Source organism: Lissotriton vulgaris, chromosome 4_1 (assembly GCF_964263255.1).
Source record: "Lissotriton vulgaris chromosome 4_1, aLisVul1.2, whole genome shotgun sequence".
NCBI lineage: Eukaryota > Metazoa > Chordata > Amphibia > Caudata > Salamandridae > Lissotriton > Lissotriton vulgaris.
Genome location: NC_141691.1, coordinates 726,692,268 through 726,715,206, shown reverse-complemented (window position 1 = coordinate 726,715,206; position 22,939 = coordinate 726,692,268).

Here is a 22,939-nt window from a genome sequence, read left to right as displayed (position 1 = left end):
GTTCCGCCAATTGCAGTTCCAAAGACCCCGACCTCATAGGTACCTCGCCAATCTCCAAATGTTCGAACCGTTCCGCTTCTGCAGTGGCAGGTATAGCTCCGAGCACCAGGCCCAATTGCACCGCTGGGGTAGATATAGGGAATTGAAATGGCCACCGGGTCTCGGGCGGCAAGTCAGAGTCCGGTCCCAATCCTCTAATTCCATCCGCTACCGACATCAGTTTCCAAGCCTGGGTCTCCATAGTCGCCTGAAGTGACTCCAGGGCTGCCATCACTGACCGCACCAAGTCTCCGACCCACCGGCGCTACGAACGCCAGGCCCCCGGGTCCCGGACCCTCACACACCACCTCGGGCGTCACTTGTCCCCTCACCTCCGGTACAGTTCCAGGCAACCGATCAGCAGCAAAGCAATCGTGAAGATGCCGGAAGTTCCATGGACCAGACCCTGCCGCTCTCTCCGGTCCGCTGTTGTTCAACTAGGACCCGGCTATGCCAACACTCGAGACCCCGGCTTCCAGACTGGGTTAGGCCTCAAATCAAGCCACGACATTACTCCACTCCACCATGTCGGAAAATTCTCGGGATTGCACCATCAGCCTGCAGAGTAGTTCATACACCCGGATATGGGGCGAGAAATCAGGATATACGACAGGATCTTCGAGCGAAGGACGGAGGTCGGCGGAGCCGGGAAGCTACGCGGCCATCTTGCTTGCTGTCGTAGCTCCTCCCCGCTACCTTCGTGATTTTAATGCCGGCAAACCACCAAGCACAGTTCTACAAAACATGCTTTGAACTATACTACACCCCATATTGGACTGGTGGTTGAGTTTAAGGTGATGAGTCTTTATCTAGGATTGTATTTTGTCAAAAGTAGTGATCATTTTGAAGATGTTAGCCAGAGAGGAGACTTTCAAGTATATTTGGGTTTTGTCCACAAAATGGTGATAGTGTATGTCAGAGTTCTCACGTAGAATGCTCAGCATTTCCAAATATATGTTGAAGTACAGGAGCTGGAACTGATTGATGTTCTATTATGTTATGTTATCTGCATTTATAGAGCGCATGGCTGCCCGAGCAACGGGGCGTCCCAGCGCTAAATCAAATAGAAGCGGACAGTCAGGCAAATAGGCTAAAGTTGGAGAAAAGCCACGTCTTGAATATATAGATCCTTATGGATCTTTTTGGGAGACGTTTACCGGGTTGGAGAGTGCATGTTCTATTTTAAATTACCTGTGAACAGTTCTCAGAGTATGATTTGAGCCATTATACAACTTTCCCTATGGGCTCATGCTGGTCTTTTTTGTTGCTGATAAGACTCTTGTGGGTTATGGCATCAAATGCAGCCGAAAGGCCCAGTAATATAGGCAAACTTGAGTCTCCAGCATCCATGTTACTGAGGGCGTTGTCTGTTATCTGTAAGAAGTCTGTCTTGGTGCTCCTGCATTCTTGAAACCCCAATTGGATTTCATTGAGTAAGATGTCTTTTATTAATTGAATACGTTGTGTGTTGACATAGCTTTTATTTTATTTTGGTCAAGAATGGAAACCTATGACTGGAAAGTAGTTGTTGAGCTCATCTTGGTCATCATTTTTGTTTTTTTAACAACGGGGAGACGTCCTATTTTAAGTAGTCTGGGAAGGTGCCTTGATGCATGGAGAGTTTTTTTAATATCAGACTCGTGAGATAGTAGTATTTCTTTCTCTACATTAGCAGGTAATGAGTCTATAAAGTGGTTGGGTGGCTTGATCTTAGTAATGATATTTCTAATCTAAGATATGCATCTGAAGTTAGACCATGCTTGACACGGTTTTCCATTCAGCATGGGGTTGGTATATCTGGTCCTCATAGGGAGGGATGTTTCGATGTTTTTTATTTTTATGTGAAAACGTGAGCAGAGTCATCACATTTCTTCTCTGGATTTAGAAATGTTTGATTGGCACTGGGCTTGGATGCTGCTTTAATTCTTTCAAAAAACGTTCTTGTCTGTCTTTGGCTAACTTAGTCTTGGACGTTATGGATTAAGCTTCCAAGACATATTTTATGTAGGATCTTTTTGCCTCGTGCAGATGTTCACTGTTGTCCCGTGAGAGAGTTTGCAGTCATAAGCATTTGCAGAATCTGTGGATTATTATTTCTTCATTGAGGTTTATATTAAACCATGGGTGAGTTCTTCTCTCCTTGCATCTACTTTGGTTTGGCCAAAGGTTTTAGATTTGGAGGAGAGTTTGAAAGGGATTTGGAGGAGGTCAGAACAATAAACTGCAGTAAGGTTATCAGTAAGAATTTGTCCTGCTGTAATTACGTCCAAAGTGGCTTCTTTCATCAGCTTCAGAGGTTGATGATTAAAGCCTTATTAACTATCAGAAATGTTTAAAGGAGCAAGAATTCTTTGTCACATCTCAGTGTGAAATAAGATCAAGAGCATGGGCCTTCAGTCCTGTGACGTAGCCCTTCATGCATCTCCCCTTGCTTCGGCTCCTCCCCCTCACTCATGATTGTGGTCTTCTTCGCAGCAGGCTTGTGGAGGGGCTTTTTCTTTTCTAACTCTACTGTTCCTCTGTTAAGCATATGAGGAATTGAATGTGAGGCTTTAGCAACATCGCCATGAGAAATGATGAGTCATCCACGGTGCTTTACTTCGTGTCCACGGTGCCCGATTGCGCATCAGTCTACTTTTCACAAATTGCATGGATGTTTCCTTACACACATAAAGCTTGGGGGCTGTTGGATTGGATTGGTGGAGGCTCACTCAGTTTGAACTATATGGACACCCCCTTTTGCCGAGTGACTGGCACTCGGAGTTCGGTTTTAGCATATTTAACACATGAGCTAGCTACTTAAGGCTATACAGAGTTTGGATTTTGTTTTTACAATGACAACTAGCAGCCCGTCCCGACGTTGTCCGGGAGCAAAAGGCTGCTTCAGGGCCCCCGCCCGCCGCGATGTTAAGGCAGCTTCAGGGCCCCCGCCCCCTCTTACGTTAAGGCTGCTTCAGGGCCCCCGCCCGCCCCGACGTTAAGGCTGCTTCAGTGCCCCTGCCCGCCCCGATGTTGTAGTTTTGTCCCCCGGGCTGCTTCAGGGCCCCCGCCCGCACTGACGTTAAGGCTGCTTCAGGGCCCCCGCCCGCACTGACGTTAAGGCTGCTTTCGTGCCCCTGCCCGCCCTGACGTTGTCATTGTGTCCCCCGGAGCGCACCCGCGGGTGCTCGCTTCCTCCTAGTGCTCTGTCGGCAGCTTAGACATGGCTCCTGAGCTGGTTTGGCAACAGAAAGTGTAGCGTATCCTCAGGATGTGGGTGGAAGTCAGACACTGAATTGCATCACTAGGTAGCCGGATGTACCCAACATACCATGCAAGGATTTCACTGCTGCAGTACCCACAAAGAGGCATGAGCAGTGGGAGTCTTTCTTACCTGCTCCTGAGTTCACCGCTCTGCCGCTCCTCGCCGGTCGTCACCGCTCCTTCCCGCTTGTACGCCACTCCTCACCACTCCTCCCCGCCTGTCCGCCTCTCCTCCCCGCACTCACGTCCCCCGCTCTTCCTCTTGCTCCTGTACGCCGCTCCTCCCCGTGCTGCTGTACGCCGGTCCTCCCCGTACTCCTGATGTCAGCACGCACGTCGTGGCCGGCGCTTCTTCCAAGGGACTACTTTTTTTTATATAAAATTTCTTAAAAGAACGTATATTTGTTTTTTTATTATAGCCTATGTCCATCGGCTTGCCCTGACGTTTTCAAAGATGTATTGGGTGTTTGGATTGGTGGTGTAGTTTTCGAGTTTACCGGGCTCAAAGGACACACTTCTCTCTTTATAATAGTAGTATAGATTCATTGCATGAAGACATTGGTGTTGCCCAGTTTGTGCTGTGCTGGACAGTTACAAGTACAATAATATCACTTAAAGCAGGAATAGCCTGGATTTTGCAAAGACATCAAGGTCAAGTTCTAAATAGCTCAAGCACAAGATTAACATTTACAACATTGTACAATCCAGCTTATTGTCTTCTCCGACATCAGTGGGTAAAACAGGATTTTCCTCTTTTTCAACAGGTTTAGTTTAAAGTAGTGTGGTGAGGGTAGAAAGGAGTAGTGCAATTTCATGTTTTGAAGCTGGAAATTCATCTGAATGCACGGAGACAGGGGGCTTCCCTGAAATTCACAGTCATTTTACAGACTAATCAGTGCTCGCCACTCCAAGTTATGATTGTGAATGTTAACAACCCTTTAATATTTGTAGTTCAGTCTGATATGAGTGTACAGAAATATCCTTCAAGTGATGTTTTCCCTGTGTTTGAATCTTGTAAATTTGCACAAATGTTCATTTGGCGAAAAAGTATCGGACAATAGAGTTCCTTGATTTAGTTTTGCTTCTTTCGGTGACAGATACGACACTTGTGTCACCACAGTTGCAGGTTATGATTGAGGAGGATGTAATTGAGTTCCTGCCTAAAACCCTGCTCAGGTTGCATAATTGACAGGCGTTTGATTAAAACTATAAAAATGGGGGGTGTGGCCAAGATGGCGGCGAGAGCAGACGTGTGATTCCACTGCTCCCGCCGACGGCCGTTTTATAGCACCGGTTCTGGCGCACCAGGGCCCACAGAATAGGGCCCGCGGACTGTCGGAACCGCGGACACAGCATAACGGGTCCGGAGATCCCACCAGGAGAGAGATATTGCACGCACCGGGTTGCCTAACACTCGGAGAGCACGAGGCACCCATCCCCCACGGAGCTGAGAGCGAGGCCCGGCCCGAGCGACGGAGAGGAGGCCGAGCTGAAATTTCCAGGGCCCCGAGCTAGGCGGGCATAAGGTCGCTGATATCCCGCGCCTGGAGCGCCCGAAGGTGAGCCGCATTGAGTCCTCCAGCGGCGGCCAAGAACGAACAGAGTGAGATCCCGAGGCCTCAGAGACCCGGGGTAGCTGTGGAGCCGCCGTGCGGCGACGAAAGTTCTGGGGATCGGGATCAGCAGACAGTGGTGCGGTGGAGGCGGCCTGGAGTGTGATCAGTGTGCGGGGGTCCCTGGCGGCCGACCGGAGAGCCTGATGCCCACGAGGCGGCAGAGTGCACCAAAGACGGAGTGAGCACCCTTGACAGACAGGCCTGACCAGAGATGTAGGTGGCGACTCGACGGAGACGTGTGAGGCCTGTGTCCTGCTTGCCCGGTGGAGACTGCGACGCCATTTGAGGGTTCCTGCGCGGTACCGGGGTCAGTCGGCCCGGCGGTCCAAGAAGCCATATGAGGTCTGGAGTCGGAGGCCACTGCTTCGGTGAGTCCAGAGTAAGGCGCCCACCGGCCGGAGAGCTGTGAAGTGGTGGGGAGGACACCGCGGGGGCCGACTGCGGCAGTTACAAGAGTGCCCGAAGGAGTATGTGACCCTCCTAGGGGTGTGTGGAAGTGACCGGTTGCCCCGGAGTTTATACGGGCAAGTGCGGGAGGCCGAAAAGCGGGTACTGGCAAGGCGAAGGGAGGAGAACGCGCCAGACTTGGCGAGCCGTGAGCACGGAAACTGCGGCGGACCGGAATCACCCTGCAGGTGAGGCAGGGAGGGAGTCTAGGCCTACAGCTTAGGGGCGCAGGGACGCCGAGCAGAACGCTTACCGGGGTCAAAGGATGTCGGCTGGCAGGGGCACCCGCGGCAAAACGGTGAAAGACCTCTTTGCGAAAACGTAGACTCCCCCCACAGAAAGACACTGCGGTCCCAGGCCTGAAGAAAATGGAGCAGGGCACGTACAACTGATCAGAGCCCATCACGAAGGCATTTCTGGAATCCCTTTTTACATCCCTACGGGATGACATTCAAACCTTCAAGACAGATTTTGCCAGCGAAATTAGGGAAGTCCAGCGTGAGATGGACGGCTTAGGGAAACGGGTGGCAGACCTTGAGACCAAAAATTACAATAAAGATACTGAACTGGCGGCCCTGCAGCAAGAAATCATCCGCTTGCATGACCAGCAGGTAGATCTTCAGCTTCACATGGAGGACCTGGAGAATCAAACCATGCGGCCGTTGGCGGGAGAGTGCTCCCGGACAAACTAGTAAGACTACCCCGTGCTGGGGTTTTTTCCTTTTCATCTCTGGATGATGGAATACAAAAGTTTGCAGTTGTGGGGGGGGGGGGGATTGGGTGGGGTTGAGTGTTTGGTCCATGGTCCACTTGATGGAAGAGTTGGTCCTTATTCCGGGGTTTTGGGCCCAGAGGGGTGAGTTAGGTCTTGGACTCCTAAAGGGGCGCACACAGGGCTGCTATCGCAGCAGGGTCATGGTCACACTCCTATAGATACAGACGGATGATATAGTTATCCTCACTTTAAACGTGAGGGGTCTGAACAACCCTGTCAAGCGAAAAGCGATCCTGCTCCAGTTAGAACAGTCCCAAGCGAACATTTGCCTCCTACAGGAGACATACCTTCTAGACAGGGATTGTCATCGGCTTAGATCCTGCAAATTCCCCCTCCAATTTTTCTCCTCGTGCCCTGAATAAGAGGCGGGGTGGCAATTCTAGTGGCACAAAAGTTTAGAGGGAGGGTGCTGGGCAAGACTGCTGAAATTAAAGGACGACTGTTAAGGTTTGCAGTGGAGGATGTGACTTACACGATTGGCACGATCTATGGGCCCAATGAAGGTCAAGAAAAACTCCTACACAGAGCTCTCACCGACATCACTGACACGACAGACCGTCACCTCTTGCTGGGCGGAGACTTGAATCTGGTTTTTGACAATATTTTGGACAGGTCCTTTCAACGCACCACACAGGTGGGAGCGCTCATGGCCGCTGGCTTGACCCGAGTGCGGGATCTGGGGTTGGTGGATCTCTGGCACATGCTCCATCCCGGGGAGAGAGATTACACGTATTTTTCAGCTGCCCATAAAACATATGCGCGCCTAGACTACCTGCTTGTCTCCACAGCTACCCAAGTGCTTGTCACTAGCGTCGACATAGGTACGGCTTCCCTTTCCGATCACGCACCGGTTACGGTCAGCCTGTCCGTGCCTGCGGCACAACCTTCTCGTAGAGTATGGCGCCTCCGAGAATCTTTACTGCATAGGAAAGGGGTGGCCTCCAAAATTCAAAGCTTAATAGCAGACTACCTTAATCATAACAGTAACGCTGACACCACATTGGCTACAGAGTGGGCCGCGCTGAAGGCTGTCCTTAGGGGGGAGTTTATTTCTGTCTCGACAGCAGAGAATGCGGAACGTCGGGCCAAAAGAGATGAGCTCACGCGACAGACCAGGGAATTAGAACAGATACACAGGAGGACGGGGCCCCGAGAATATGGTGGCAGTTGAGAGTGGCCCACCAGCAGCTTGCAGCCCTAGATCTGGACAGGGCAGAATACGCAGCCCTACGGCTGCGTCACGCGTACTACATGGGCGGAGACAGATGCGGGCGCCTACTGACGCATAAGTTAAGCGAGGTCACGCGGAGACGGGAAGTACGGGAGTTAAGAGGGCTGGATGGCGTAACAGTGACAGGAGATCACGCTATAGCTGGGGCCTTCAGCGCATTCTATGCAGACTTATACACAGCTGATCGACCTGATCTGGAGGCGGAAGCAGACTTTCTGGCGGCCATCCCACTACCTGCTTTGACACAGGATCAGATTGATTGCTTAGAGAGAGACATTCGCCCGGAGGAGGTGATCACAGCCATCTCTCGACTTAAATTGGGTAAAGCTCCTGGACTGCACGGCTTCCCGCGAGCTTTTATAAAACATTATGTGGCCCCACTACTTGCCCGACTCTTCACCTCCTTCGCGGAGGAGGGTGCAATCCCGAGAGACCTATTGGAGGCGTCTATCGCTGTGATACCCAATCCGGGTAAGGACCACGTGGTGTGTGGAGCGTACAGACCCATCTCTCTACTAAACGTAGATCTCAAGCTTTACACCGGGATACTCGCCTCCCACCTGGGACCATACATGGGGGGATTGATCGATCCAGATCAGTCTGGATTCATTCCGGACCGACAGACCTCTGACAATACCAAAAGGGCCTTCCACCTTCTAGAAAAATCCACCCACACGGAAGGCGAATACATGATGTTGGCCATAGACGCCGAAAAGGCATTTGATAGGATGCACTGGCCCTATTTAGAGAGGGTGTTAGTGAAGGCTGGTATGGGACCCAAATTCCGAACCAGGGCGTTGAACTGTTATAAATTTCCTTCTGCCACGATTCGGGTCAATGGCTGCACGTCTCCTAGGTTTGGGATCGAGCGGGGCACCAGACAGGGCTGCCCGCTATCCCGCTTATTGTTTGCCCTTTATATGGAGCCTCTCGCGCAACTACTTATGTCAGACCCGAAGGGGCAGGGAATCAAGTTCGGGGGCGACGTCCACACCATAAGCCTAAATGCCGACGATGTGTTGATATCACTAGCCAGCCTCCGGAATTCTCTTCCGGCGTGCATTGCTGACCTAGCACAGTTCGGCCGAGTTTCGGGCTTCAAAGTGAACATGGCTAAGTCAATGGCCCTCGACTTGTCGTTGGAGACGGACACACGCGCCGGCTTGCAGGCGGAGTTCCACATACAGTGGGCTTCGGAATCGGTCCCGTATCTGGGGATAAAACTGGCACCTTCCTTACAGACTTCCGTAGAGATTAACTACTCCCACCTGAGACAGAAAATTAGACACGAGTTGGGACAGTGGAGGTATTACCCGCTATCCTAGTTGGGCAGGGTAGCGGCCGTCAAGATGACGGTTCTTCCTCAAATATTATACCTCTTCCGCACGATCCCCCTTGCTCCCCCGCGAGGCTGGATAAAATTGATGCAGTCGGAACTGTTGCAGTTTATATGGAACGGGAGGAAGCCCCGCCTGAAACGGCGGATAGCAATGCTGGTACCAGAACAGGGTGGAATAGGGATCCCGGACTTGGCAACATATTTTCAAGCAACTCAGTTGCGCTTCCTGGCGGAATGGGTCAAATGTGAATCCGGGAAGCATTGGTTGTTTCAAGACCAGGCTGTCGCCGGACGGACCCTACAGGAGATCCCCTTTATGCGTCGAGAACATAGACCACCTAATCTCTATGCGTCCTTTATCACACGTGTACCGCTGGAAATTTGGGATCGAGTGGGGGTATGTCGAGAACTTACCACCTTCCCATCGTCCCTCACCTTCATCATCGGGAACCCGGACTGGATGAAAAAGCCTTTGCACGCAGGAAGCCTGCCGGTTGTCGAGCCCTCCATCATATTTATTTGAAACAAAACAATTGCCAGTACTGCTCAAACAATTTTATCATAGACTCAATAGGCTGAGTTAATAATTCTCAACTTAGAATGACCACTCTTTAAGTCCAATGTATTTCAAGAGAATTGTATAAATTTATTTAATTTCTACTAACAATTTTTTAAATTTTAGGAGCTGTTTTCTTGTGTTTATGACGCGGCCGGCCCATCCTGGGTTGTAGGCGGCTTGCTGTGTATAACATTGTTGCCTCATGACATGGCTAATGTCTTGTACCTTCCCTTTACACTGAGCTATGGGTCGGTCATTGGACTGACCCTCGACCCTTTTGCAGTTCTACTGTATTCTGTCCTTTTATGATCATCAATAAAAACATTTAATACTAAAACTATAACAAGCACTGGCGTTGCCAATAGGTCTCGAAGTAGGAAAGTTGGAGCTATTGGTTTTGTAAATGACAAAGCTCTTTATGTTTTTAAAATGAAAACAAAAATAAAAGGCATTGCTATTTGCAATTGTAATAGCTCCAACTTTCCTACTGCGAGACCTATTGGCCAATAGGTCTCGCAGTAAGAAAGTTATTTTATTTATGTGTTGGTTTTGAAAATAGCTAAATTAATCGCTTTGTCATTTACAATGCCAATAGTTATAACTTTCACAAATGTGACACCTATAGTATTTGTAATGCAACATGTTTGTATTTACGTGGCTTAGATGTATTGATATTACAAATTACAAAGGCTTTTAATTGTTTTAAATAATTAATACTTAAATAAAAGTGATTTTAATTTATAATGGAAATAGCTTAAACGTTTGTATATAACTTTTGTGAAGATTATGTTCAGTGTATTTTATTGTGATGAAAATCCAAGAACAGAAGTGAAATATTAACATCTTTTTGTGACATTTGTAATAAAGCTTGAAACATTGAGAGAACATATTTAAACCAGGTGTTGTTGAATGGTTGCGCGTAATTATGTGTCACTGAGTGGTATTTGGAGTGTATGTGTTTTGTTATGCTATACTATGTTTTGTTATGCTATGCTATGTTTTGTTATGCTATGCGATGTTTTGTTTTGCTATGCTATGTTTTGCTATCCTTGTGTGTGTGTGTGGTTATGTGTGTCTGTGTGTGTGGTTGTGTGTGTGGAGGGGTTGTGTGTGTGTGGGGTTGTGTGTTTGTGTGTGGGGGGTTGTGTTTGTTAGTGGAGGGTTGTGTGTGAGGGGGCGGTGTGTGAGGGGGCGGTGTGTGACAGGGCAGTGCGTGAGGGGACAGTGCGTGAGGGGGCAGTGTGTGAGGAGGCAGTGTGTGAGTGGGAAATGTGTGAGTGGGCTGTGTGTAAGTGTAGTTGTGTGTGTTTGTGTGTGTGTGTGTGGGTGTGTGTGGGGGGTTGTGTGTGTGTGTGGGGGGGTTGTGTGTGTGTGGGGTTGTGAATGACAAACCAAATGCATTGATCTACATTTCTTTTCAGGCACCTGGCACCCTGGCGAGAAAGTTTGTTTCTTGTTTATGTAACTGCCCCTCCCTTCGGATCACAGCACACGAGACCACAAATGCCTCGGGCAGCCGAGGCATTTATAACATAGGTCTTTCAGCACAAAGGCCTAAAATTACAGGCAAATGCCGTCTGTCGAAATCTTCATCACGGACAGCGGACTGGCTTAATTCAGGGACAGTCCGTGAAAATTACGGATGGGTGGTCATAGTGGGGGGGTCTGGGGGGGCAGTAGTTATGGGGTTAATGCATGAGGAATTCTATTCCGTAACAGTAGCCAAAATGCAGGGTCAGAAATGGAGGGTAGGTTATCTGTGAGCAGTGCACAGGATAACAGCATTCGCCCATTTTCGCTGTAATGTAAATTGTGAGCGTCTCCTGACGCTGCAAAGTGTCTGCCTCGTAAGATGTTTTTCTAAAGACATGTAAATGTCGGTGTTGGGTGATGCCGCAGCTCTGTTTGATTCTCGTGCTAATCACAGGCTGCGGATGGGGGCAGGGCGGCAAACCCCCGCGGTGGGCACACCGTCCACCAGCCTGAACCGAGCCTTGGGGCTGCTCCGTTCAAACATGCCGTGGAGGTGAGGGGACTGCTGAGTACGCCTCAGCCTAGAACCTCGGAGGGAGCAGCACGGACGCCGCTGGGTGGCTGGCGGGACTGAAGCTGCAGCGCGTGCACTGCGGCTGTGAGGGCGCCGCGCGCTGCGGGCTCAGAGCTTCATTGTCTGCCGCCACGGACTCCCTCATCCTTCCGTCCGTTCGCTCCACATGGCCCTGGCCATCTTCAAGCGGCTGTGGCAGCTTAAAGATGTCGTCATCACTTTCCTGTTGCCACTGCTCCTGCTCCCTTTGCCGTTACTCGCCCAGAACAAGGTGAGGCTTTTAATTAACAATTGGTCCAAAGGGAATTTCTCAAAGCTACAATTTAGCAATCTATTCTAACCTTAAAATAAGCATGCGCAACTGTCTTAATTCCATGTAGTAAATATATATATACATATTAATGTATCTCTTGCAGCTAGTTTCCTGTAATTTTCCCCATTTAATATGAAATATAAACAACCGGCATCCGTCTTGTATAAATTATCTCGTCCGCAGATGGTTCCTCTTTGTGCACACTGCTTTCCCTGACGATGCCTTTGCCCATTGGCTCGTTGTGAGCTACGCTGGGTTACAGACACCAGTGCTGTGTGTTGTCCGTAAGGTGGAGTGGTCGGTCTGTGGGTTAAATAGCTGAACTCAGACCGCACACCGTTGATGCTTTAAAACTGCGTGTTGTGATATCCGCGGTCCAGAGGTCTCTGGGGGACATCACATGCGTGCATGTTTCACGCCGAGATCGGATCCATACAGCGTGCGCATGGGTACGCTCATCGGAAAGGACAAAACCTGACAACACGTGAAATTCTACCAATATCCCCTTGCGTTGCCAGGGCAGCCAGGCTCGAAACCTCCCGACAAACGGAGAATATGCTGAGAGAATAATATGTCTTGCACAATGGGTTGCTATCTGTGTCGTGAAATGTTAGTATGAATCGCAAGTGTAGCAGGCGGAATGCCTGTGTGCGAAAGCGCGATGCGCTTGGAGAGAGGCCGGAGGGAAGCCGGATGGGGGCGGGAGAGCTTGGTGGGGGGGCGGGAATGCGAGGGAGGAGAAGTGTGGCAGGCGGAATGCCTGTGTGCGAAAGCGCGATGCGCTTGGCGAGAGGCCGGATGGGGCGGGAGAAACTGAAAGTACGAGTAGGAGGGAGGGAGGGAGGGAGGCTGATGCGCGCGATGCGCTTGGAGAGATGCCGGATGGGGGCGGGAGAAACTGAAAGTACGAGTAGGAGGGAGGGAGGGAGGCTGATGCGCGTGCTTGTTTGGTCACGTGATTCACGTGAACTTAAAGAAACCGCAGCAAAAAGCCCTTGGTTTGACGAGGATTTTGAGGACATGAATTCTCCCTCCGCTCAATGCGCTTGCGCGCATTGATAGGTCGCGAGACCTAAAAATGGATCGGGCGTTTTTTTAAACATTTCCATTGCTAGAAGAAATTCTGGAAGAGATCAAGCAAAAGAAACCTCATCAGAGGACATGGCTCTGGTATTGGACTTGGTTCAGGAAATGGAGCAAAGTGTATCAGGTTGTGAGGATAAATTGCTTATAGTGTCAGATTAAGCTGCACTCACTGTTTGAGAAGGAACTAATCTCTTTTCGGAATAACTAAGAGGAGCTAGAAAACCATTATACACACTAATCTGAGAGTTATGTAAGTCCCAGAGTATAATAAGAACAGTGTTGATGTCATCTCCTTTATGGTGGTATTACAAGGACTTGTGTTCTCCCAAAGTGATCACCCCAGTGTAGGTCAAAGTCATGGAGAAATATATATTGGAGATCGGACCAGTTATGAGGTGTTGAACGCTATACATTTTCCACAAATAATTTGTTGTTTCCCAGTGGGTGGTAGATAATGCTAAGTCTATATGTTTTTCAGCCTAAGATTACAGAACTACAGTGAGACATTGGAAGGAAGGAATGGAGTCTGCTTGAACCTTTTGAAAGTGATAGGTTTCTTATGGATAATGACAATACTGCCACCAATTTTGCCTTGTCTGTCGTTTGTATGATATCGTCGTCTGGTGGGAGGAAGATATCCATTGTCGGTTGCGAGTATTTGTTGAACCACATTTCAGTTAGAATAATATAGTCTAGCTCATGATCTAGAAGGAATTTAGCAATCTCAGTTTTGTGTTTGACAGCAGACCCGCAATTATATAGAGCGCTTTGAAGACTATAATATGAAGTGTGCTTGTTTGCTGGATTCCCCCAGATTCCTATGGCTAGTCTGTCTAGGAGAGTGTCTGACTTGGAAGGGTGGAGGGGTGGTGGGGGGGTGGGGAGGGGGTATAAGAACCACAATTGGCTGGGCATAGAGACTAACATTTACCCCGCCAGTCATGTTAAGCAGGGTCTGTGTTTCATTAGGTTTGCAAAGGCCTTTTCCTAGGGGTCAGGGATGAGAGACAGTCATTCTGTGCTGTTGGAACCCATTGTTATTGTTACTTGGACAGAAATTATGAGATTTCAAACATGAAGTAAGAAGGATTTTGAGCAGGGAACTGGTATCCTTGTAGAAAGTTGTCAGAGTTGGCGGCTTGTTAGCTTTTGCCATCCAAGCCATTTTCCCAGCCCTCTTTATTATAGAACTTCAAGGTTTCAAAATTCAGCACCTTCTGGAAAGGTTATCTTATGTGGACAGTATTCGCTTATCAAAGGAGGCCAAAGCAGAGATGCCCTGAGGTAATCTCATATGAAGGCGGGAAACGGCAGGGCAATATTTGATTCCCAGCCGGAGATGATCTAAGAGTCAGATGGCAGCAGATGGGGCTGGGGGTGTCCAGATCCGGTCCGATCTCTCCAATGGTGGACACTGGTCAGTGGAGGAGTTGAATCTTCATACCAGCTGTCTAGAGTTGTTTGTGGGGTCCTTCTCCATCAAAACCTTGTGTGCCCTGAAGACAAGTTGTTGCATCCTTCTTCAGGTTGACAATGTTTTGGTGGTCCGTTACATCAACAGGTTGGAGGTACAGTGCAAAATTTCAGTTCGTAGTGGAGTATCTACCTGTTCAATCCAATGTAGGTGCCACTTGGAATTCCAGATTTTTGAGAGATGTCAGCGATTGAATGTTACACCCTTGCCTCTTTCAATGTCTTCAGGAACCGTGGGTCCTGTGTCAGATCTCATTGACTCTCAGCTCTAGAAACAGTTGGAACAATTCTTCTGCTGGAAGCTGGATTCTCTGGCTTTAGTGACAGACATGTTCCTTCAGGATTTGGAGCGGCACTCTCCACGTGTTTCCCCCTTTCCTGATGATGCAGAGCGTAGCGGCTCAGGTAAAGAGACAGAGCGGATCTGGTTCTTGTGACTCCGATGTGGAGGGCACATCCTTTGTTTGTAAATCTGATGGAGCGCTCTTGCTTCTCTCTAATTTGTCTTTTGTGTCCAGAAATCCTGAAGGACCCCTTTAGGGTTGCTTCATCCTCTGGTTCTGGAGGGGTTCCTGCACAGCATGGCTTTGCAAGTTTGAGGAGTTGTTGACAACTGCCTGGCCTTTCACGTCCAGCTGAATTCTTCATCTGGCATCTTGGTCTTCTACTACCCATAAGCAACATGCTTCGGCCTGCAACAGATGGGTATGTTGGTGTGGCACACAATGTGTGGATACCATGGGGGCAGAATTGCACATTGTAATCATTTTTTTGTCATCTTTGGTCATGATTGGTCTGGCCTAGCGGTCTCTGAATCATTTCATGGGAACATTTTATAAAATTTGACACAATTAATACACCAGACATGACATAACTAATCTTTTAAAATGAAGGGGAAAGACTAGTTGAGCCCCCAGTATGACATTGCAAGTCAGAGGTAACAAGCACATACACAAGTACATGATCCACCTTTCCGCAAGTCCAACTGTCGGCCTACACTGTCCCCCATACACGCCTCCCCTTCCTCGTGACCCTGTTTCTTCCCCGGCCTTCGTAGGACCGAAGTTCTCCCTCCAGCAAATGGCCGTAATTATCAACTCTTTGCAGAACAATACCACGATACTGCCTCCAAGCCACCGATATTTTGCAGTAGGACGATCCCTGACCTTGTATATGGGATTCTCTGAGCACCAGCATCTGTTTCCACAGTTCTAAGGGGGGTCGCTATCTTTCCTGGCTCTAGCAATATCCCTCCTTGTGATCACCAGATCCAGACACAATAGGGCTGTACGGTTTCTATACGTGTCTACCTCTTCCTTGATATGTAGGAGGACAAACTTAGGATTGCGAGGCAAAACCTAGCCAAGCACTCATTCTAGGCACGTCAGCACTAGCTTCCAGAACAGGGCCAATCGAACACATGTCCCAGTCTCTGAATAATTTTAGATCTGCTCTTTCGCCAGGTCACTTACTGGTAGACAGTAAACCAATGGGGGAGCATCCTGTGGTGAGTGAGGTTAAGAGAGACGTTAGGCTGGCATTTCCTCTCAAGCTTTGCTATTCCTGTTTATGGAATCTAGATGTGGTGTTAAATTTTCTACAGAGTTGGTCTCACAATTATGATCCCTCAAGAAAAAAGCTTTTGGCCAAACTGGCCATGCTTTTATGTTTGATATCATGTGGGAGGGTTTCGGATGTGCGTCACTGAACATAACAGAGTTTTTTAACCTGAAGGATTTTTAGATCTCTAGATGTACTGATCCCTTTTCTAAATGTGTTTCATTTACCAATAACGCTAAAATGTTTGTAGTTCAATGCTTGAAGGCTTATGAGATTGTACATTGGAATTTGGACAGAACTCAAAGGGTCTATTGTTGATTGCTCTGCAGAAAATAGTTTGACCTGTCGCTTCAGCTATTCTAGCAAGATGGGTCAGGTGGCTTTAGGCAGAAGACATGATTGATGTCATCATTGGAGCACACTTGGTTAGGGAAGCAATTGTGTCAAAGAATTTCTGTTAGGCTCTAGGTTGGAGAACATGATTGGTCTTCTGGTTTTACTTTCAAGAAATGTTATTATAAACCAATATCCAATGTGGCATCAGTGGTGGTGGATAGGCTTTGAACAAGCATAATATAAGCCTCTGGTCCTGAGATAGAATAAAACGTTTTTTTAAACTATTGCATCAAGAAATTTCCATTCTATGAGGGACACAGAGGCAAGGATTATCCCACTCGTACTTTTGCATGTATAGAAATTATGATTTTGTGTTATGCTGCTTAACTACATGCTGCGTGGATACACTCATTTGTTGTCCATCCCTATTTTGTGCATTTTCAGTTTTTGGGCAGATGTAACCTTATTTGTTTTTTTTCAGGCACTGAGCAGAAGCAAGATTGAATGTCGTTCAGGATACACAGTGGAGTTGTCAGTCAGACGTCCGGTCTGTTGATTATCTGGAGTTGTTGTCCTTGAGGAAAAAGGGCCCTTTTTCCATGACCAGTTGGTTTCGATGTTGTGGAGGAGTTCCGGGTGGTTATCTCTTTGCTGACGTTTTCATTACTTTTGGGAGTGAAGTTTGCCTTCACAGTTGTTGATCTTTTGTCTGACTGAGCAAAGAAAGAGGAGTTTGAACTGCCTCTGGTTGATAAAGGTAGATATATGCTTTGATTGGTTGGTTCCTTTGTAGGAAATATAATTTTGTTGTGTTTGACTGTTTCTATTGGCTGCGATGAATATTCCAGTAAAGACTTAAAAGCATAATCCTCACCACCGTGTCCTCTAAAACAAACTGACGCAACAGCTAGAACTTTTTTTATTTTAGGAGAAACTGAGGGTTAGTCTGCTGTTGTTCAAATGCAAAGGGTCTCTTTAGTGCTCATTTGCTGGGTTAGGAGCAACATCACGTAGGTATTCAGTGCATCAGGAATTATAGTCTTGAGGTTGGTTGGAGCATAACATCATGTGATCGATCTTTGTGTCAGGAATGTAGTTTTTCAGGGTGTAGGTAGCTCAAGCTGGGCATCGAAGTATCTTAGCTACCTTACGGCGTTTCAGAATTGAAAATAAATCCTCATACATTAGCTAGATCACGTAAAGTAAAATCTAATTGGTATAGTGTGAAAAACATTTAATGTATGAAAAATAGGGCTTAATTGGCACATCATTTGATTTTAAGCAGTGTGATTTACCAGTTTCTGTGTCCACAGAAAACTGTTATGTTGGGAAGCATCTTTCATGTGTGTTTAGAAAAAGTGCATGGAAACAGTGAGTGCCATGACTGGATGGTATCTAAAGACAATAATTAGTTATATTTTCTGTATTTCTGAAGCTTCATTCAATCCAGCACATGGTATTGAATTTCAAAAAGAGAGACGCCTCTTTTTATTTAAAAAATAAATAAATAATTGTTCAGTGTCACCACCTCTTGGGTCTTTTAATATGATGCTCAGGACTGTCCACTTTAATTCATTGTCATTATAGGTGTACTCAACACAATGTTTCACAAGTGGTGCTGACATGTTTTAGCCTCAGATTCATGAATGATATTGCACTCTGTGTTTGCAAATTTATTGGCTTCTTTTCCCTAAATAGCTTATTACAGGGGCAAAGTGTGCCACAAAGAACATTTTCAGATATTTGAGGAACTCTGATACACCTGTTCCTTCACCACGACAGCTACTGATAGATTTTAAGAAGGCCAGGGAGAAGAAATAGGAAGAAATCAAAACGAGGACACATGTGTTTTCTTTCAGGCAGCCAAGTGGGACTCCATTACCCACAATCCAGCTGAGCCCCTAATCAGCAGGAGGGGTTCCAACAAACTCGCACTTCTTAAGCGCTAGACGCTCCCCGCAGTGCGTGATGCTTGGGTTGTTTCTGGGGGCCGAGTGTGACTCCATTGCCCACAATCTATTTCAGCCCCTAAGAAGGAGGAGGGGCTTCAAGAAACTGATGCTTCTTAAGCTCTGGACTCTCCCCACAGCGCTGGATGCCTGTGTTGTCTCTGTGTGCCAAATGGGATTCCATTGCCCACAATCCAGCTGCGCCTCTGAGGAGCAGGGGCTCCAACAAACTCATACTTCTTAAGCGTTGGACATTCCCTGCAACATGGGGCACCTGTTTTGTTTCAGGGGGCCAAGCGATACTTAATTGCCCACATTCCACCCTAGCCCCTAAGGAGGAGGAGGGGTCCAACAACTCTCACTTCTTAAGTGCTGGACTCTGCCCGCTGCGTGGGACGGGACACCTGTGTTGTCTCAGGGGGTCGAGTGGGACTCCATAGCCCACAATCGAGCTGAGCCCATAAGTAGGAGGAGGGCTCCAACAAGCTGGTGCTTCTTAAGTGCTGGAGTCTCCCTGCGGTGCAGGATGCATGTGTTGTTTCAGGGAGCCAAGTGGGACTCCGTTGCCCACAATCCAGCTGAGACCAGAAGGAAGAGGAGGGACAACAACGAATTCTATGTCAGGACCGGAGGCTTCAGATTATGCTTTTCTCTCTCCGCTGTTTATTCAAAAGTCACAGCATAGCAGCCAGAAAAGCAATAAACATGAACAAATATATCACATAATACCCAACATCGGGTTAATAAGATCAACAGAAAAATCAGAACACATTCAGGGAACTCCATATCCCATCAGTCCATGTACATAGTCTTTCTACAGTGTCCATAATCCTTAAGGTATGCCGTCCATCTTGTGGTCTCTCCCTCTTTCTTCGCTGCTTCGCAGCCAGTTAAGTGCTTTTTCCTATGCTCTCCCTCGTTATTGCAATGTGGGGGTGTTTTGGGTTTTAGGCACGGTATATTTTTTGTATTTGGGCTTAGGGGCTCTTAATTGATATACTTGTGCACGTTTATCTTTCAGAGCCCTGGTATTTCGTCGCGGGGACGCTTCGCCCTTGACGCGACTGTCCCCGAGAGTTGTGGTGTTACCTCCTCGCCGCTAGAGGGAGGCGTCGGGCCTCTTTCCTCCTCGGTGTGGTTCCCCGTCAGACGGGAGCCTGCGCCGAGGAGGAGAGCCTTCCTCTGCCGCCTCACCTTGACGCCCTGTTGGGTTGTATTGCTCCAATTTGATCTACGCCCTTAACGGGTCCGTACTAAGCGGATTACCGCGTTTGACGCCTTGGGGCTGTATTTTTTCAGCACGTCGGGCGGTTGGCCCGCTTGCCAGCATTTACACTTAGTTAGCGCGCAGGGAGGCGGCCTTGACCCGGTCTCTGCTGAGAGGGTTAGCGCGCTGGGTGGAGTGCTGCCACTAGACTCCCCGGTTTACCAGTGACAAAAACCTTTGCTAACCTCCGGTTGGCCCATATCCCTGGTCCCTAGTGCCAGTTAGAACTTTCCGCCCTTTCCGCGACATAGCAAGTAGGCAGCATGGCGGAAGGGTATTATATGGAGGAGGAGGAAACCCACCAGTATTTGGGGGATGAGTTTTATGAGGCAGTGGATCAGTCTATCTACAGGTGTGTGCAGGAGATAGTGGGGCCCATGGAGGATCGCCTCTCGGCCTGCATTGCGGAGGAGTGTGCAAAACTGGCTCCCGCACCAGTGGGTGCCCCTGCGGGTTCCCAGTCCCCTGGGGAGGGTCACCCGCCAGCACCCAAGAAGGCCTGTAGGGACGGTGGCTCGGGGGTGAGCCGGGTGTGGATAAGGACGCCTTCGAATGTCTTAGAGATGCGTTTTTGGCTAAGGCAACCGACCCTGCCCCGGCATCGCTCCCGGCCCCCGGCCCTTCGGTGCATACGGGGACAGCCCGTTCCTCTCCCCTGCGGACACCGACGACGAGGAGGACTCAGTGCGGTCTTGGTGCCCGTCCAGTACATCGGCTGAATTGGCTCAGGACGCCTCAGGTATGCTAGACCCGGACGATATCATCCATCCGAGGTCGGCTGCCTGGACGCCGGGCGACAAGGTCGCGAAGTTCGTGGCGGGGCGCCTCCGCAAGCCTCAAGAGAAGGAGGCACGTAGTTGCCTGCGGGGAGAATGTCTGCGTCCGACACTCGAAGGGAAGGTGGCCATGACTCCGGAACTAGACGGGAAGATGGCCACCTTTATGTCTAAGTTTGTGAAGGACCCCCGCAAGGGCATCGACCGCTCTTGGCGGTCATGCCAGGATAAGCTTTTGGATACCATAGGCCCCCTGACGAAGATCTTGGATATGGCAGAGGAGGCCAAGGCGTCGGGCTCTACAATAGCCCCTGACGTGTTGTCTAATCGGGCGCAGAGGGCAATCATTTTCTTAGGCAACGCCAACTGCGCGCTCTCCACTGAATGCCGGCACTCGCTACTCATCAAACTTGATCCCAAGTTAGGGGATCTGGCCTCTTCAGAGGCGGGAGCGGTGGCGCAATGCAGCCTGTTTGCCCACCCGTTTATAAAAGAACTGGGGAAGTTTGTTTCCACCTTTTCCTCCCTAGGCAAAGCCCATTCCACCATCAAAAGGGTGTTCCAACAACGTTTTTCTAGGGGGGCCGGTCGTGGTAGGAGCCTCACGGCCGGCCGTGGCAGACAGAACCAACCCAATAGGGGACAAGGCTCCGGCAGAGGCCAGTACAACTCCTCTGCCAACTATAACAACTTCTACCCCATCAAAAACCAACGTTTTCGTGGCAGAGGTGGCTTCAGGAACGACGCTGGAAACAATAGTTCCCACGGTGAGTGTAATCCATCCGGATCGAGTACTCATAGGAGGGCGGTTGGCTTGTTTCCCAAAGGTCTGGCAGGCTATCACGGGGGAAAATTTGTTCTTCAGACCGTGCGAGGTTTCCATATGAGTTTTACGATCAGCCTTTCCAGACGAAAGCGCCTCTTCCAATTGTTTTCTCGCAAGAAGATGGGCGGTTGATCGACGTAGAGGTCTCAGAGCTGTTACGCAAAGGGGCCATTTGCCGATCAACGAGACACCCCTCAGGTTTCCTCAGCAATGTGTTCCTAGTGGGAAAGACGGACGGGGGCAAGAGACCCGTTATGAACCTTCGGGAGTTCAACGGCTGGTTGGTATACAACCACTTCAAGATGGAGGGTATCCACCTCCTGAGAGATGTGCTCTTGCCCAACGACTGGATGGTCCGGTTGGACCTCAAGGACGCTTATCTGGTGGTTCCCATACACCCGCCTCACCGTCGATTCCTACAGTTTCTCTGGCGGGACCAGATTTTCGAATTCACAGCCCTTCCGTTCGGACTTTCCTCTGCCCCCTGGTGTTTTAACAAGTTGCTACGCCCGGCACTGGAAGTCCTTCGGAGTCAGGGATTTCGGATGATCGTTTATCTGGACCACATTCTGCTTATGGCCCAATGTCCCAACAAGCTGGTGCTTCAACTCGACCAGACAATTTCTCTCTTGCAGGGTCTGGGTTTCATTGTCAACAAGGACAAGTCTGTCTTCACACCCTCCCAGACGATGGTGTTCCTAGGGTTCGTGGTGGACTCAGTGCAGGCGTCTTTAAGCCTTCCCTCTCGGAAGATGGCCAAGATCTGGCACGTGCTTTGGCAGACGATCGCCAAGTCTCACATGTCCCTACGACAGATTGCGAGGGTAGTAGGGCTTCTCTCGTCATCGATTCAGGCAATCTTTCCAAGGCCGCATCATTATTGGGCCCTGCAACGCCTCAAGGCTTACCACCTCAGAAGGGGCCTAACTTACGAGCAGTCAGTTCCTCTGTCGGAGGAAGTGAAAGGGGAAATGTCCTGGTAGCTCTCCCATATGGAGGCGTGGAACGGCCGAGCAAGTTTCGGGTTGATTTTTCCACAGGCGGCGGTTGGTCGTTAGAGGAGCAGCAGCAGCTCCATATCAATTGCCTAGAGCTTCTGGCGGGCTCTTTTGCGGTCCGTTGTTGGACCAAGGACTCGGCGAAGTCATGAGTTCTTTTACGGATGGACAACATATCAGCGGTCCGCTATGTCAACCACCTGGGCGGCCCTCGGTCGCGGGCGTTAGCAGACCTGGCGAAGGATTTTTGGGATTACTGCCTAGCCCATCAGGTCTCGGTGACGGCGGAGTACCTCCGGGCCAAGCCAATCAGGTGGCGGATTGGCACTCTGGGTGCCTGCGGCATTCGAGTCTCTGGAAGCTGGACGCGCAGGTGTTTCACTGGTTAGAAACCATGTGGGGCACGTTCTCGGTGGACCTGTTCGCGTCCCGTCTCGACTTTCAGTTGCTGGGGTTTTTCAGTTGGAGACCGGATCCTCTGGCGGAGGCGACCGATGCGTTCCTCCAAGATTGGAGCCGGGAACAGCCTTACGCTTTTCCCCCGTTCTCGATGGTGGTGAGGTCAGCGGCCCATCTGCGCCGCCAGAAGGCGGACGTGGTGATGGTGACGCCCTGGTGGAGGTCGCAAGTTTGGTTTCCGGCTCTTCTGGAACTTTCTTTTGATTCTCCAATCCTACTCCCCCGGTTTCCTCGTCTCCTTCTCAATCCAGACGGGGAGCCTCATCACCTCATCATGCAGGCGTCTTTAAGCCTTCCCTCTCGGAAGTTGGCCAAGATCCGGCACGTGCTTTGGCAGACGATCGCCAAGTCTCACATGTCCCTACGACAGATTGCGAGGGTAGTAGGGCTTCTCTCGTCATCGATTCAGGCAATCTTTCCAAGGCCGCATCATTATTGGGCCCTGCAACGCCTCAAGGCTTACCACCTCAGAAGGGGCCTAACTTACGAGCAGTCAGTTCCTCTGTCGGAGGAAGTGAAAGGGGAAATGTCCTGGTGGCTCGCCCATATGGAGGCGTGGAACGGCCGAGCAATTTTCGGGTTGATTTTTCCACAGGCGGC